Consider the following 15,037-nt stretch of genomic DNA (forward strand, 5'->3'; position numbering starts at 1 on the left):
AGCACTTCCTGTGTTGCGCCTCGCTCGCAAAAGGCCTGAGATGAAAGGAAAGGCTCATTATTTGTAGCAAGGTGCAACAGTGGGTCCGTTTAGAAATCAGTCAGTTAGACCTGAGTCTTCTGGTAACATCATTTTACCCATCTGTTTTAATGATGGTACTTTTTCTTAGGATTGGTGTGATCCTCTTTGTTTTGATTCCACTTAGTCTTTTTGGTGTTCAGTTAGAAGATAGTAATCAAATACAGAGGCCATAACAATAAATATAGAAGTGCACCTGTTGTGTGTGTGTTTGGGTGTGTGTTTGTGTGTGTGTGTGTAAGCACACGGTGAGTAATAACAAAGATGTTTCCCTGTTTTTCCATGTCTACAGTGTTGCAGTTTCAGTTGCCGTCAGTTTAGCCAAAACAAAAGAAAACCAGAGCCTCTTCCTTTATTTGGGGGAACACACCATTTGATTTCTCTGATAACTCTATAACAGGAATGGCCAAAGTGAAGTATAAGAAGTATAATTTCTCATTTTGTTGGTCATCTTTGCTAAGTTTTTTATATTTACAACTTACAATTTACAAACAATTTTGGTGTGCAAACATTTGCTGTATCTGCCTGTGAGCTGCCCATGTTTGTATTCAATGAAACCCATAAAAATGCAAAATATACCACATGATGAAGTCATATTGTTTTTGATGCACTTTAATGTACCGTATGGTACAGTATTGAGGAAATGTGTTTAGGGTACTTTAGGGTAATTTCTATTTCATTTGTATACATTTTAATCATTTACATTTTTGGTAGTATAATGAGTAAAAGGTTAAAAAAACAAGATTCCCAAAAATTTAAACAGAAAAATTTGGGGAAAAATAAAAGAGATTTTATAGGGCCCTACTATTATTATTTTTCACAATCTAAGCACAATGAGCAGTGTGTCAGTCAATTAAGGGAACCTGGGATTCTAGTACTATGGAAGCCCTGACAGGCAAGTGAGAAAAAATACATTTAAGGAATTGGGAAAAATTTTCATGAAGGGTTAATTTTATAAAGGGTTAAGAGAGAGAGAGAGAGAGAGAGAGAGAGAGAAATCCCTTTTTAGATTAGACTTGGAAAATGGTTCAGTAGAATGTATTTTTCTCACCCGCCCCTAAGAGCTTCTGTATAGTACTATTTTGTATCTTAACATCACGTACGTGCCTGCATCTGGCTAGCTGTCAGCAACAAAGTTTCACCAAAGATTAGGCATCCCTGCGCTGTAAATTCAGAAAAAATGTGCATTATCAGTACAAATGTCAGAAGCTCAATGCACATTCTGGCAACACTCCAAGACTGTGTGGGAGGTGAAAGTACAATGTTTGAAAGTCACAAACAAAAGCACTTGCTTAATTCCCATAGAGCTCTCTGACACTCTGCTCCACTGTGTAAAGGAGCTTTAAACAAATGGAAATGTAAGGTAAATTGGGGTTTGGGGGGGAGTATCACCTTGAGTACCTCCTCAAGTATGATCAAGAGCAATGTCCAAGAAGAATCTTCAGTTTTTATAAAGATTTATAAAGATTAAATGTGTAACAAACACCATTATAATGAACTAGTGCAGAGCTGCACTGATGTCCTGGCCTACAAATGTTGGTCTCCAGATGATACAGACCCCAACAAATGTCATGATTCTAATTGGATTTATTTATTTATTTATTTATTACAGAAAATATAAAAACTTGGGATGCAAAAATGATCACTCCCACTAACTGTGAATCATATGGAAATTGTAATATCTGTAAAAAGAATGACAATATGATTTATATTTTAACAGTATCATTTAGCTCTAGTGAGAGAGGATTAAGAGAGGAACAATGCAGGCTAAAATATAATATAAACCAGCTGAGGGTAAAGCAAGCGAATTGACTGATTGTCAGTAACACAGCTATATATAAATTTTGCCAACATTAGCCAACATGAGCTAATGGTCATATCACAACATCAGCAAGAGTGTGTTTGATTGTATTTTCAATTTTAGGTATATATACATGTATATGTTTATACATGTTTATTTGTGTGTGTGTGTGTGTGTGTGTGTGTGTGTGTGTGTGTGTGAACTCAGCTTCCTGATGAGGTTGCATGTTCCCTTTACGTAGGCCTCAACCCAAGCCAAGCATGGTTAATCCTGATTTTAACCATCTCAAAACTAGGCCTAAACAGAACAATTTATTATTTAATCTAATTGCACAAGTACTAAATCAAACCTATATTCGGACTTGAACTGCGAGTCTAAATGCCTACTGTAAGTTGGTTTACTTTTAAATGACAATCCAAAGTTTATTCTGTGGAATCTTTAATGTGAGACAGACAGTGGAACAGGACATGTATATAATAAAGCTCCTCAGAACAACAAAGAGAGTGTGTGTCTGTGGGTAAAGCATAACCAGATGATGATGTAAATAAAGTATACATCCACATCAGCTGATCACATAGCACGTCAGACTGCTCCTCAAAGCAGAAGCAGCAGAACACAACTGGGCTGCCAGACCCTGTTGGTGTTATTGTTTTAATACAACAACAAAGGAAGAGAAACAACATGTGGTGAGGGCAATCTGATAATTCACACACACACACACACACACACACACACACACACACACACACACACACACACACACACACACACACACATACGCACAGATGCACACACAAGCTGCAATACATGTTCATATTCAAATAGTTGATCCCACCAGTTTTATTTGAACACTGCAGCCAGTAGATTTTGAATTATGGTTTTAATTGATAATGCTTTCTGCAATATAGGTTTATCATATTTAGAGTAAATTTGAATTGGACCACATTCTCCCTCATTAAGAGTGTGTGAGTGATAGATAAAGTAAGGAAACAAAAAACAGATTGTGCAAGGAGCTTGACATGGAATGGAGACTGCTGGCCTGCAGTGGACATTGTCTGTGTGTGGCTGTTTTTAGTCACGTCTGTCAGGGAAACTCTGGGTTGTTTTGAACCACCGTACCACCCATATTCAAAGCAGGCAGTGACAAGTGACACATACCACCTCTTCTAAAGCTGGTCACTATGACACTTTAGCCATGTCCTAGAGAGTGGCAATAGCTGTGAACTGTTATGCATGAGACCTGACAAGTGGATTATGAGAAGTCATATAAAGTGCAAGCAATTTTACTCGCTGCTGTTGTTTTTGATCAGAAAACTTTTTTTTAAAAGCATCAAAGATAATAACAAACATACACGAACAGTATTTATTTGTGATTTCGCCAAATAATCAGACAAGCTGTTGTGAAAGTGGGATAAGATATTTGTAGGTTATAGACCAGTGAAAAAGATACAGAGAAAGCAGGGTAAAGGAAGAGGCGGGTTATGATACATGTAAAATGCTTTAAAATGAAAACACATGAAGTCAACGCTGGTCTCCTCTTAATGACTGCCCTTGAAAAAAGTCTCCAAGTCTTACCCTCAATGGATGCTTTGATATTAGTCCGTAGTTTGTAGAATCTGAAACAAGCCCAGTTGCCTACAATACAGCCCCTACATTAACCATGACCTGGATGACTGAGAACCTTCATGTTTGATATTAATCATTTGCTGTGACCATGTTCACAGTTCAAAAGTTCAACTACATACCTGACTATTAAGAGATTGAAGTGTTTAGACATCTTTAAAACTTGGTATTAAAGGCTTAATATATGTCTATTTCAAATAAAGGCCTGATAATGTTGATGTTTCTACCACTATGAAACATACACCAGCTACATGGCCTATATTTGTGGCTTCAGCTGTGTTCAAATAGCAGCTGTTTTCCATGCTTTTTTCAGTTTGGAAATCAGGTGTTGCATAATCGCATGTTTGATTGAAAAAGAGAACAGTACGTTGTATATTGTCCATCCTACTTGAAATGACGTCTTAGGCTCATTCATCTTTGGCCTTGCTACACCATTACAGCGCGAAACATGAAAAACTGGATGCGTTGAAAGGACAAGTGCGCGTGGATGAAGTTGCTGCTCTTTGACGGAGTTTGATTGGCCAGTGGGAAGTTTTATCTAGAGTCCTAAAGAGAAAGAGTGGCGACAACGGAAGTTCAAAACGCTGGTGGATCACGTGGTCCATGTAGCCTCCACAAGTTCCCGGAAGTGCTTAGCGGGCAATTCACTAGCAAAACCACGAGAAACAGTAATTAATGGTCAATAAATGCTTTGCTTTGCAACTTTTATATATTTGTGTTAATTGATTCAAACTGTTATGTTTACTAAACCTGTAAAGCAATAAATTTGTAATATTTTCTGTTTTTTATTTACTTTATGACTTGAGTGAGGCAGACTAGTCTGGACTCACAGCAGCATTATGATAATGAATTAAATTTTTATTTGAATTCATCGCAAATAAATGGAATACTATTACTATTTGTCAACTATTGTTACTTAGCAATATATATGCACTTGTGTTAATTGCTTTGAACTCTGTTAGCTTTAGTAAACCTGTACAGTCATTGACACCAATAAAATCGTAATATTTTCTTCTTTTTTTTTTTTAAACTTCAGACTTGAGTGAGGCAGACAGCTGACTAAGTGATTTGCCAATTGACTGCAGAATAAGTCTGGACTCACAACAGCATCATGATGATATCAGATGATAACTGTGTTTAATAGGAAATCCATGGAAAATACATTTTGATTTGAATTCATTGCAAATAAATGGAATTCTATCAGTATTTGTTAACTATTCTTACTTATCCCAAACTTACTCTACTCATTGATGCATAATAAATCACAGAGTCTTGTTTTTCCCAATGCACTTACCAGAATGAATTCCCTAAAAACAGTATCTAAAGTCAAACAGATCAGCATGTCAAGCTGTTTGTGTCATTTTAAATATGTTGTCCTTGAATACAGTCTTCACCATGGTATGCTGTGCAGCATGGGGATGCTCCAGTTGCTCGGAGAAATGAATGTAGCCTGGGTGGCTAAAGTCAGAAGTAGCAATTTAGCCACCTTCAAAGATTTAAACAACAAAAAATATGTGGGCTAATCATATACAACGCCACCACTGGGAAGTTTAAGATTGTTTTAATTAAAAACAGAGAACACATAACAGGATAAACAATGCAAAAACCAAGTGAAGGGAGGGACAAAGACTGGTTCCTCCCTCATGGAGCTTCCAAACGCAGTGGGTGTGCTGGAGAAGGAAGCTCTGGCATGCTCCAGCAGGCTTCCATCATGCTGTGGAGTAAAACAAAAGACCATCAGGAGATTTATTAGGTTGAAGTTGCGGATTGAAGCCAAAAAAAGAAAAAGGAAAGGAAAAAACAACACTTAAAAGATGGCCATCTTGGAGGTAAGAGCCAAACCAAAAAAGTGAAAAAGAACAGTGTCCTAAGTTCAACATCAAGCAACCCCAGAACAGCTGACAGTGTTTCAGGGCAAAGCCAGCATCACTGCCCCTCCACCTACCTGTATCAGGCAAACATCACTGTTCCACCAACTACCAGAACCCAGCTACCAAATGTCTGCTGTGCTGCAGTGCATTATATTCATCAGTGTTGCTGATGTTTTGCCCTCTCCATTAAAGTACTTCAAGGCAAAATATAAGCAGCAATTGTTGAGATAATGCAGTCCAGCCCAGCACCACCATCCACTCTGACCTCAACATGTATATCATAAAGTAGGATGAACACCTTTCTGATAATGTCAACAAAAACTGAACATGTATAAGATTTAAAAAAGCAGAATTTATGGCACAGCTGTTGTACTGCACTGCATGCAATCAAAAACAATATGACTAATAGCAATGGTTATGTATAGTATTATTCCTTTAATAATATTGCAAGGTAATACCCATCTAGTGTGATTTATTATGCCTGACCCACCTTACTATGTTTCCAGTATCACTATGGTTCACTCAGTACTCCTGGCCTGCAGCATCACTGATGCTCCACAACACTATGCTCCTACTGAAGGTTCCCAAATATGTGCAAGATGATATCACCTGTTAGGGACATTTGTTTAGTATGACTGCTTGAAAAACATCGCATTCATCATGTGTTTTCAGTCTCGCTATTGTCTACTCAGCATTCCTGGCGAGTTGTGAAGTGGCATCACTGCACCTATATTTAAATATCAAATAAGAACTGACAGCCTTAATATAGTAGGCGATTGTATAATTGTATAGGCTGCAATATTTCACAAAGATAGCTCTCTTAAGCTAGAAACACACTGACGATGGTACTGGGTGAGATATTATGAGTTCAGTTCATAATTAAAGGCCTCATATCATAAGCTTCACCCATCAATCCGCAGCCTCAGTGATATTAAATTGATGTTTAACTACAATCACACTACCTACACATTAACCTCGCTACTAGTATAAATTGACAGCGTTTGATTAAGTTGTATTTAGAGAAGGGAATTTACAATTTAGCTTGTTGCACGTGCTGCTATCGTTATACAGTATGCTAGTTTAAACATTTATCTGTTAATATTCTCTGAATCTTCTCATCTAGACGGGGACAGTACGCCAACATACATAATTACTCATGTCAATTTAATTCTGATGCACTAATGATGTGAAAATGTCATTCTTTAAACATTTTACCTTGATCAAGTGTTGCTCCGACCGTGTGCTCCATAAGAATTACATTGAGTGGAAGTTAGCGAAAGCTAACTTCGGGGAACTTTTGCGGGGTTCCATGCTCCGCCATTGCTGTGAAAAAACTGAACCATTGCAGTAAACGAAGGTGGCGCCACTCTCTCTCTCTCTCTCTGAAGGACTGTAGATTAATCCAAACCGCGAGCGGACCAAGACAACGTGACGCAGGCAGGCTTCGTGGTGAGTAAGCTAATTGCTGAGAAGCTGAAACCTAGTGCTGACGGTGAATTTGTGGAGTGCCTCGTTGCCGCTGTGGAGCTGCTCGCGCCAGAAAAATTAAAGCTGTTCCTAAGTGTCCGGTTGTCTCGGAGAACCGTCTCAGATCGGATTACTGACATGGTACAAGACATTGAGAAATCATTGAAGGATACTGCAAGAGATTTGGAAAGACTCGGCTCCACTCAGAGTGACTGACCCAAACCTAAACAACCAGGTGAGAGTAGCATCGTCATCACTGCCACCTGACATCAGACGTCTCACCAAGGAGAAGCAGTTCCAGCCATTGCATTAGGTCACACTGATATGATAATGATACTAATTATAACGTTGAGTTTCTTTTTTTCCACCTCAGGTTGACAGTAGACAAAGTTATAATGTATCTCAAATAATTTCAGAGCATTTTGATGTGAAAATAAACAAGTACGGCCCTCTAAAATCTCATATCAGCTTCAGTGGGGACGATCCTCACTGCCAGGCGGGGGACGGACAGACGCTTGCTCGTCACCCTCACCTGCTACAAAGCAGCTAACATTCAAAATGAGTATAGTGGCGCTGAGCTAGCAGTATAGCAGCGCAGCGCCACCGTTGTATCGTTTGGGGAGAACCCTGCTACATTTCAGTGTATATATTGTCTTTGTTGAGTAAAAGGTTTAGGATCTAAATCAAGCTGAAGAGAATTTTTTCTTGAGCTGCTCCAGTTGCTCCCCACTGTAACGATGATGTCACGCACTCTAGCCAACGCAATACACACCCATTATAAACTCAGAAGACGGGCTAAAAATCCTTCAAACTAAACCTGGGATTATTTCAAAACCGAGATTTTTAAAAACTGAATACAAGCCCAATAGTTCAAGGTTTTGTGACTCTTTTAAAGTTGGATGGTGTCTCTAGCTCAAAGTATGAGGGAGAAGAAGAGGTTGAAAGTCGAGGAGTTTTGAAGAGGATTTGAAGCTTTTCCCATTTGTGTCAATGTTACTTTTTTTTTTTTTGTTTTAGAAAAATATGAAAGACTGAAACACAAGGCTGAAAGAGCTGAATGTTTTGATAGCTGAATGTTTCCAATAGCTGAACGTATGCTTAAGTTATAGCAGAATGAAATTTGAAAAATTCCCCATAAGAATGAATTGGAAATATTCAGCTTTTTCTGCAAAATTTTGCCCAAAGTATAAAAGTTAGAAAAAAGAAGCAGTAATGTCCTTAAAAAGCTGAACATTTTGATACTTTCTATAGCTCAATATTTGTAGGAGAAGAAGCGTGCCGAAAAACATACGGAAGAATAATAAATTCCAGAAGAATTATTAGTGTGACTCAGCATTCACACTAATAATTTTTGAACACACACAAAGCATGGTGCATTGACACCACGCAGCCACTGAACATACACTTAGAAAATAATAATGTGTCACCTACACTGACAGAGATTTTCGTGGCCCAGGTAGTAAAGCCCACTGTGAAGGAGGGAGGTTGATTAGTGGCACCCATGGCTGAGTGCCTGTTGTTGGCTGTCCTCTTGTGTCCGCACCACCCTGAGTGGCCTGGTAGTCTGATGTACAACCAGTGAGAGGGAGAGAGCTCAGTTGGCCACAATGAATTTTGTGTTTAATCAGACTACAATAGAGACAATATTTAGTTATCTAACATCCTATTTCCCAGCAATATATTCAGTGTGGTGTTAATGGATTGATACAGTGTTTTATGAGGGATGGATGGTATGAAAAATGAATGAAAACCAATATTCATCAATTAACATTTACATTTTGATTACAATATAATTTGATGCAAATTAAATACAATTCAACTTTTAATACACAACTGTTTGTCATAGATCCGTCCTTGATGAGATCTTGCCAAACAGGTGGACTGGACAGAGGGGTTTCGTTGAATACCCTCCACGTTCACACACGTCCTCACACCACTAGACTTTTTTTATGGGGGATACCTAAAAGACAAAGTCCATGAGACCTGCAACAGTTGCTGAATTGAGAGCAGCCACTGAGCGTGAATGCACGCAAATACCAAGGGAATTGTTTCGTGATGTGTGCGATTCCATTGCTTCACGTTGTCAGCAGTGTCTGGAATAGAACGGAAGCCAGTTTGAGAACAGGCAGTGAATTGTTAAGTAAAGTGTGATGCACTAGAATGAAATGAATTGCAACTTTTAACATAAAACTATTACTCATTACTTAAAATGATTTTAGGTAAAATAAAGTATTTCAGCATTTATGATGCAAATGATAACATCATTCTGTGGACGTTTCAATTCGAAGAGCATTTTTTTTAGTACCTTGCTGTTCAACCCACCACCATTTTTGTTTAAGAAGCTATTACTGTATATTCAAATATGAGATCTGCAGCTTACTTTTTCTCATGCAACTATAGCCAGATAAAGTATAAATGCATGTGTTTATATTCACCAGAGTACATGACATGACGAATACAATTACATGCCAGTACCCAAAATTTGTGGGGTAAAACCCTGAAACTTCCTATGATTTTGTCCCACTGAGATTTTAAATGATTCCTACACCCATGCACAATACTGAATATTGACCTGCTGCTACAGTTTGTAGGCTTATTGTCCATTGTATCCTTCCTTGATAATTAGACCTACAGATGCAGATTCGGTCTGATTCACAGTTCTGTTTGGGCTAGTGTTATATTTGGATCTAAGCTCTAACACTACCATTTGCTGTGTAAATACTGGGCTGAGCTGATGTTACTTCCATAATTATTGTACTGTTGGTTTTGTTGACAGTTGCTAATTTTTTTTCATGTGATTTTTGTTTATTGTTGCGATCGTTGTAGGGGTCGGTGGTTGACTGTTATTGATGTTGTTTGAGTTGTTGCAGTTGTTTCTGTTTTACACTGGGGTCATTTTTAGGCCTGGCTGTTGTTGCTGATTTGTTGTTGTGATGACTTGTCACAGATGTTGTGTGTTTAGTTGATACTGATGTCATTCTGTGTAGTTGCTAAGTATTAACTTGGGCCACATTGCAGGAACTCTTCACTGTTTAGTAGAAAGTCTTTGATAGTGAACTTATCAAACTTTGGAAGACTTGTATTGCGTTAGTAAGCTGGATTAGCCATGCATTCCATCCAGACTTTGAGCTCAGAACACCAGAACTTGGTGATGACTCAAGAAGATTTCTGTGCAACACAATACATCGATGATGTAATGTTGAAACTGATATTTTTACACATTTTGTTTATAATTTTTGATTTATTTGATGAACAAGATGTATATGTTCAATGAAAATTCTTTAATATTGCACCTGTAATATATTCAACAAATTAACTAACATCACCAACAGAATGTGAAGAAACAGTAGTGTTGACATTATATCAATAACAGCTATGTACTGCAGTGACATCTACTGAGTAGTAAGTTAATCAGCTAGCCTCGACCATTTTTGACCTCATGAGGTGACCAATAGCCCCTGTAGTTTTATCCGAGAGATGTAAAAGCAGTGAGTTTGCTACTTAGTCTAATAAGTAAACAAATTATATGTTGGCATTCAAGCAATTTGGGAAACACCAGGGGCCCTGGCCCTATACGATTAATATTATGTGTGGTAATCTGATTAATTGCAATTTTTTGGTCATGTCTACTCACATTCTGTAAATAAATTTATGGAAGGTTTTTTGTAAACTAACAGTTGTATTGTCATTAACTTTAAAATGTGTGTGTGGCAGCATTTATTTGCAAATTATCACCACCAACTGACTCACTGGACATAGACTGTTGATATAAGTCTGCCAATGGCCTCTGTAGGAAACAGCTCCTTTATGCCCCACACTAGCCTGTTGATAATGATACCAACATAAACAAGCCAACAGCTCCTTACCCTTTCTTTTGTAGAAATGTAACCATGTTAAGGCTAGTTTGGTTCACCTCAAAGTATAAGTCGGCAAATTCTTACTTTCAAAAATTCTGACTTTCAAAAATAGATAGAACAATTGTGAAACTGTCGACAATTGTATAACCAACTAACTATTTTGTAGTACTGAGGTAGGGTCTCATATGACTGTATTGCATCATTGTTTTTTTGGACATGGAGTGTCATGCAGTCTTGATAACAGACATGGCTGTAATTTATAGAAGCTGTCATTAATTTCTTGTATTGAGGGAGTCAAGACTTAGACATAGAAATGTTTGGCTCTGGATGTTTCTGTAACAGTGTCAAACCACAAAGCAGTATTACCAAACAGCTAACTCAACAGAAGTGCTCTCTATCCTCTACTATGCGCAGACCAACACACAAGCTGACAAGGATGCACCTCAGTGGTGTTTTTGCCCTTCAACGGGCCTCCAGACTTTATGGGCCGCAGTTTTGTTGTTCTTTCCCAAAGCAAAAAGTAGAGCAGCCTGTGGTTTAGGGAACTGACTCCTTAATGCACAACAACATCATAGACAAATTCAGTGGTGTGGCTAAAACCTTTAACAGACATTTTTCTCTTTGTGTGTGATCAATCTGTTATGGCCGCCACACACCGCCCAGACGTCCAGCTGCCATATCCGACCACATTCCGACCACTCAGCTGCCTCTTGTCTGACCCGTTTGGCAGAAAAGTTGCATTGAAACGTACCGCTTCGATGTGCTGCCTACCCCACAGTAGTGTGTACGTTCTGCGCTTGCGCGAGATGCAATAAGCGGGTGGCGCTTGTGTTGTGAGTTGTAAACGAGAGAAAAAAAGCTGCATACTAAGCATGCGTATGCACATAACAACTACTCTCGTGCTAGTACTGCAAAACATGAAAAACTGAAAACAAGAAATGCCGGAACGGAGTGCGTAGAAAAACAATGCACACACAATATTCCGCCCCTCCCACACACTGCGCTGATTCGCTAGCACACCGCCAATCAGAACGGCCATTCAGCTGGCACACACCCAATCAGAGAATCCAATGGCTCAGATGTCCGACAGCCCTCCTCTTCAGACTTCGCATGCTCATTCGGAGCCGACAACGTCCATGCGGCCCCGAAAGCTTCCGACACAGCTCAACACACCAAACATTTTTGTTCCTGACCTTGTCCGAGTCTCTCCAAATGCTTCAGACGTCCAACAGTTGGACCGGGGTGTTCCTGCCTTTAGCCCCGGCAAAGGTCTTTGAACAAAAAGTTCACACAACCTCGGACTAGGGCACCGATAAAGGATTTTTAAGGCCGAAGCCGATACAAATATGTGGTGATTTAAAAATCCAATATTCCTATAAATCGGCCATATATATGTTTAAAAAAAAACTAAAAAAAATCCAGCAATGCGTAACAAAACATAAACTGTAACAGTTTGTTTTGTTACTGTTCTGTTACATTAGTTATTTGTAGTTATTTATGAGTCCTCATTGAAATGATATGATAATGCAGTTTAAAAATAAACTTGTTTGTTTTATTGTCACAACAGAACATCAAAATATATTATAGGGTTTGTAGCGTTCACTAAACCCTAACCCTATTAGTTCACTCAGTATATGTAGTATACTGAGTATACTTTATATAACACAATGCATAACTGATATTGAGAGAGTAATGTAACCCTTGGTATTAAACATAAAAACTGACAGCAGTAATGCGCATAGGTGACAAACAGCCATCAATACTGCACACTGGGAGCTGGTGGTTTTCTAGACAAAGTTTTTGAATGCCTGAAAAATGAACTCTCCCTGTGTGCGTTCTTTCATGAGCAGTAATGTTAATAGCTCCTCTTCTTCGGTCATATCTGTAAACACCATCCAGATAAAAAAAACCAGCGGGGCTGTATCGCTGCCGTCTGTAGACTCGTCTACTGCAGTGAGAAACACTTGCAGTCTGCAATGTCTCTGCAAAGCTGCTGTGTCAAATCCTCTGCAATTACTTCACAGTGCTGTGTAACTGTACTTCTTGATAGCTGAGCTTTGATTGATGATAATATTTCTATAATATGAAACAAGGAGTCAGCTACCTCAACGAAGGCCTCTTTTATCATCTTAGCACTTAACAAAGTGAAACAAACAAAACAAAGAATAAATGGAGTCCCTGTCAGTCCGCATGGAGGGAATACAACCAACCGTATACACCATACCGTATATACCAAACCTTAATCGTGTCCAATTTATTTGTCTTGCTTGAAGTTCTTACATCTTGCCTTGTTACACACTTAATTAAGAGGTAGAAGAGGAGTAAATGGAGTAAAAGCAGACCAGGGTAGAAGGATTATATGGAGTTAGAATTTTAAGGGAGACGGAAAGGCATGAATGGTGAGAAAGGAATAAAAAGGGAAAATAAGAGGAAGGGAAGAAAAAAGACATGGAGACAACAAGTGCAGGGGGAATGGAGGAATAGAGGGTGAAGAGATAGTGAAGAAAAGAAGAGAAATAAGAGAGGACAGTGTGATGAAAGGGAGAAAGAGAAGAGGTGAGAAGGAAAACAGGGAAGAGAAGAGGAGGAGACCTGATACCTGATATTCCTCCAAACCAGCTTCCTCTGCAGCTCAGACTGATCTAGTTGGCTGTTTCACTCCCCAGTCTTCCTCCATCGCCTTACTCTACATGAGTCATCAAAGGCCCAATTAGAAAGTTCTCCCTGCCCTGCAATGCTCAGCGAACATAATATAACAGTAGCTCATAGGCAGTGACTCAATCCAGCCTTACACCTACAGGCACTCCTTCCAACAGCATGCCGAAAAGTTAAATGAGAAGGCTGTTGTTTATCTGTATTTTCTATATTTTGATTTTGACTTGAGTCTTCCCTGTTTTTTTCAACTAAAGATGGGCATTGTAGTTTTTAGAAAATGTTAATTAAACAGGATGAAATTTTACATTTGTAGGGGACTATGTTCAGTGCTGAAATATTATATTATTAAATATGAAGTATTATAGTATATTGTGTGCTTTAGTGAGTTTTTCTGGCAGCAGGAAAGTGAATGTGGGATTGAGTCAAAATAAACAACAAACAGTGAACACTGTTTACTTTAATGAAGGAACATGTTACCCACCATGAGGCTCCCTGGTGTATTTTTAAACGTGTTGGGCACTGTGGAGCTCATTGGTATAGAGGAAGATGATGTATCAGAATTTTGATAGACTGGGTCTTATCCTGGCATTTGCTGACTACAGAACTACATGTTTGATACCTGCAGTCTCATCTTTTAACATTACAACATTATGTTCTGTAGTATTCAAAGGACTACAGTACTACTATATCAGTGTTTTTCTTTCTAGAGGGTTTTTAAAAACATTGTATGCTTTCACACCTTATGGCCTTACCCCTTGCCACTGGTTTCCATTCTTATCTGTACGGATAAAAAGGGAACCTGCAGGGACAACGAACTTTATTTTGGTCCTCGTGTTTGCTTACTTGCCTTCTGAAGTGAATGTATACCGGCTAATGACTGCCTGAAATGTCAGAAAGTAGACATTTAAACACCTTTGCACTTTGAGAGATTGTTTTTAATGACATGTGATAGTAAACACAATTTGCAGTAAACAGTTTAACTCATATAAACATACTGATCCTTCACTATGAGGGGAAATATTACAGTAACATTCTTGTAGCCCATAAATGTATACAAATGTTATTTTTTGACATCAGCTAAAGGATGAAACCCTGACAAATCTCAACTCTACAAAGGTGACGTTTGATAGAAGGTTGTCCCCCAACAGTAAGACAGAGCTGTTCATGTCACCTTTGTGTTGCGATCAGAGTTGGTGTCTTACATATACATATGTATGTTGTAACACGCCCTCCTTTTTTTCATTTTTCCTTCCAACATTGCCCACTGTCTGGTTCTGGAAACAGAAAAAAAACACAACATGCATCTCCATCCTCTTTGTTTCTATGGCAACACAGTAATGACGAGAGGAGATAAGAGGAGCAGTGGCCTTCTCCAGCCCACCTCCACGATGGAAAGCAGAACAGAAAGAGACAGATTGAGAAAAAAGAGACAACTGTGAGCAGGAAAACAGTCAGTTTGGAAACAGAAAGAATGAAGGACAGACAGAGTCCTAGATGATGAGAGAATGAGGGGGAGAGAGAGAGTAAGGTAAAGGGAGGCAGGCAATCACTGCATCTCTTGTACAGGATGGGGTATCTATGGTAACCTCGGCTGGTTATCAGAAAATTTAAGCTCCTACTGTTTGAATCCATTCTGCCCTGCCTTAGCCTTAAAACACTATTTATCTCCCTCAGCACACAATTGC

At 38.8% G+C, this 15,037-nt stretch overlaps 1 protein-coding gene and 1 long non-coding RNA gene across 4 annotated transcripts in view; one reads left to right on the top strand and one right to left on the bottom strand.

Moving 5' to 3' along the window:
- Positions 1 to 15,037, top strand: part of LOC119024072 (c-Maf inducing protein) — a 63,164-nt gene that overhangs the window by 7,381 nt on the left and 40,746 nt on the right. The window contains exon 1 of one of the 3 annotated variants that reach the window (XM_037106502.1): positions 6,702 to 6,822. The exons of 1 other annotated variant lie outside the window; for it this stretch is intronic. The gene's annotated coding sequence lies outside the window, so the exon portion shown is untranslated. Of the gene's footprint in view, positions 1 to 6,701; positions 6,823 to 6,946; positions 7,076 to 15,037 lie in introns of those variants that run through there. One more of the 3 variants, XM_037106501.1, reaches the window with a different exon arrangement.
- On the bottom strand, positions 5,048 to 6,726 carry LOC119024073. Its single transcript, XR_005076392.1, has 3 exons — positions 6,589 to 6,726; positions 5,864 to 5,982; positions 5,048 to 5,216 (listed from the first exon to the last, which is right to left on the bottom strand). It is a non-coding gene; the product is annotated as an uncharacterized LOC119024073 (long non-coding RNA).

The sequence above is a fragment of the Acanthopagrus latus genome, chromosome 8, assembly GCF_904848185.1.
Source record: "Acanthopagrus latus isolate v.2019 chromosome 8, fAcaLat1.1, whole genome shotgun sequence".
Taxonomy (NCBI): Eukaryota; Metazoa; Chordata; class Actinopteri; order Spariformes; family Sparidae; genus Acanthopagrus; species Acanthopagrus latus.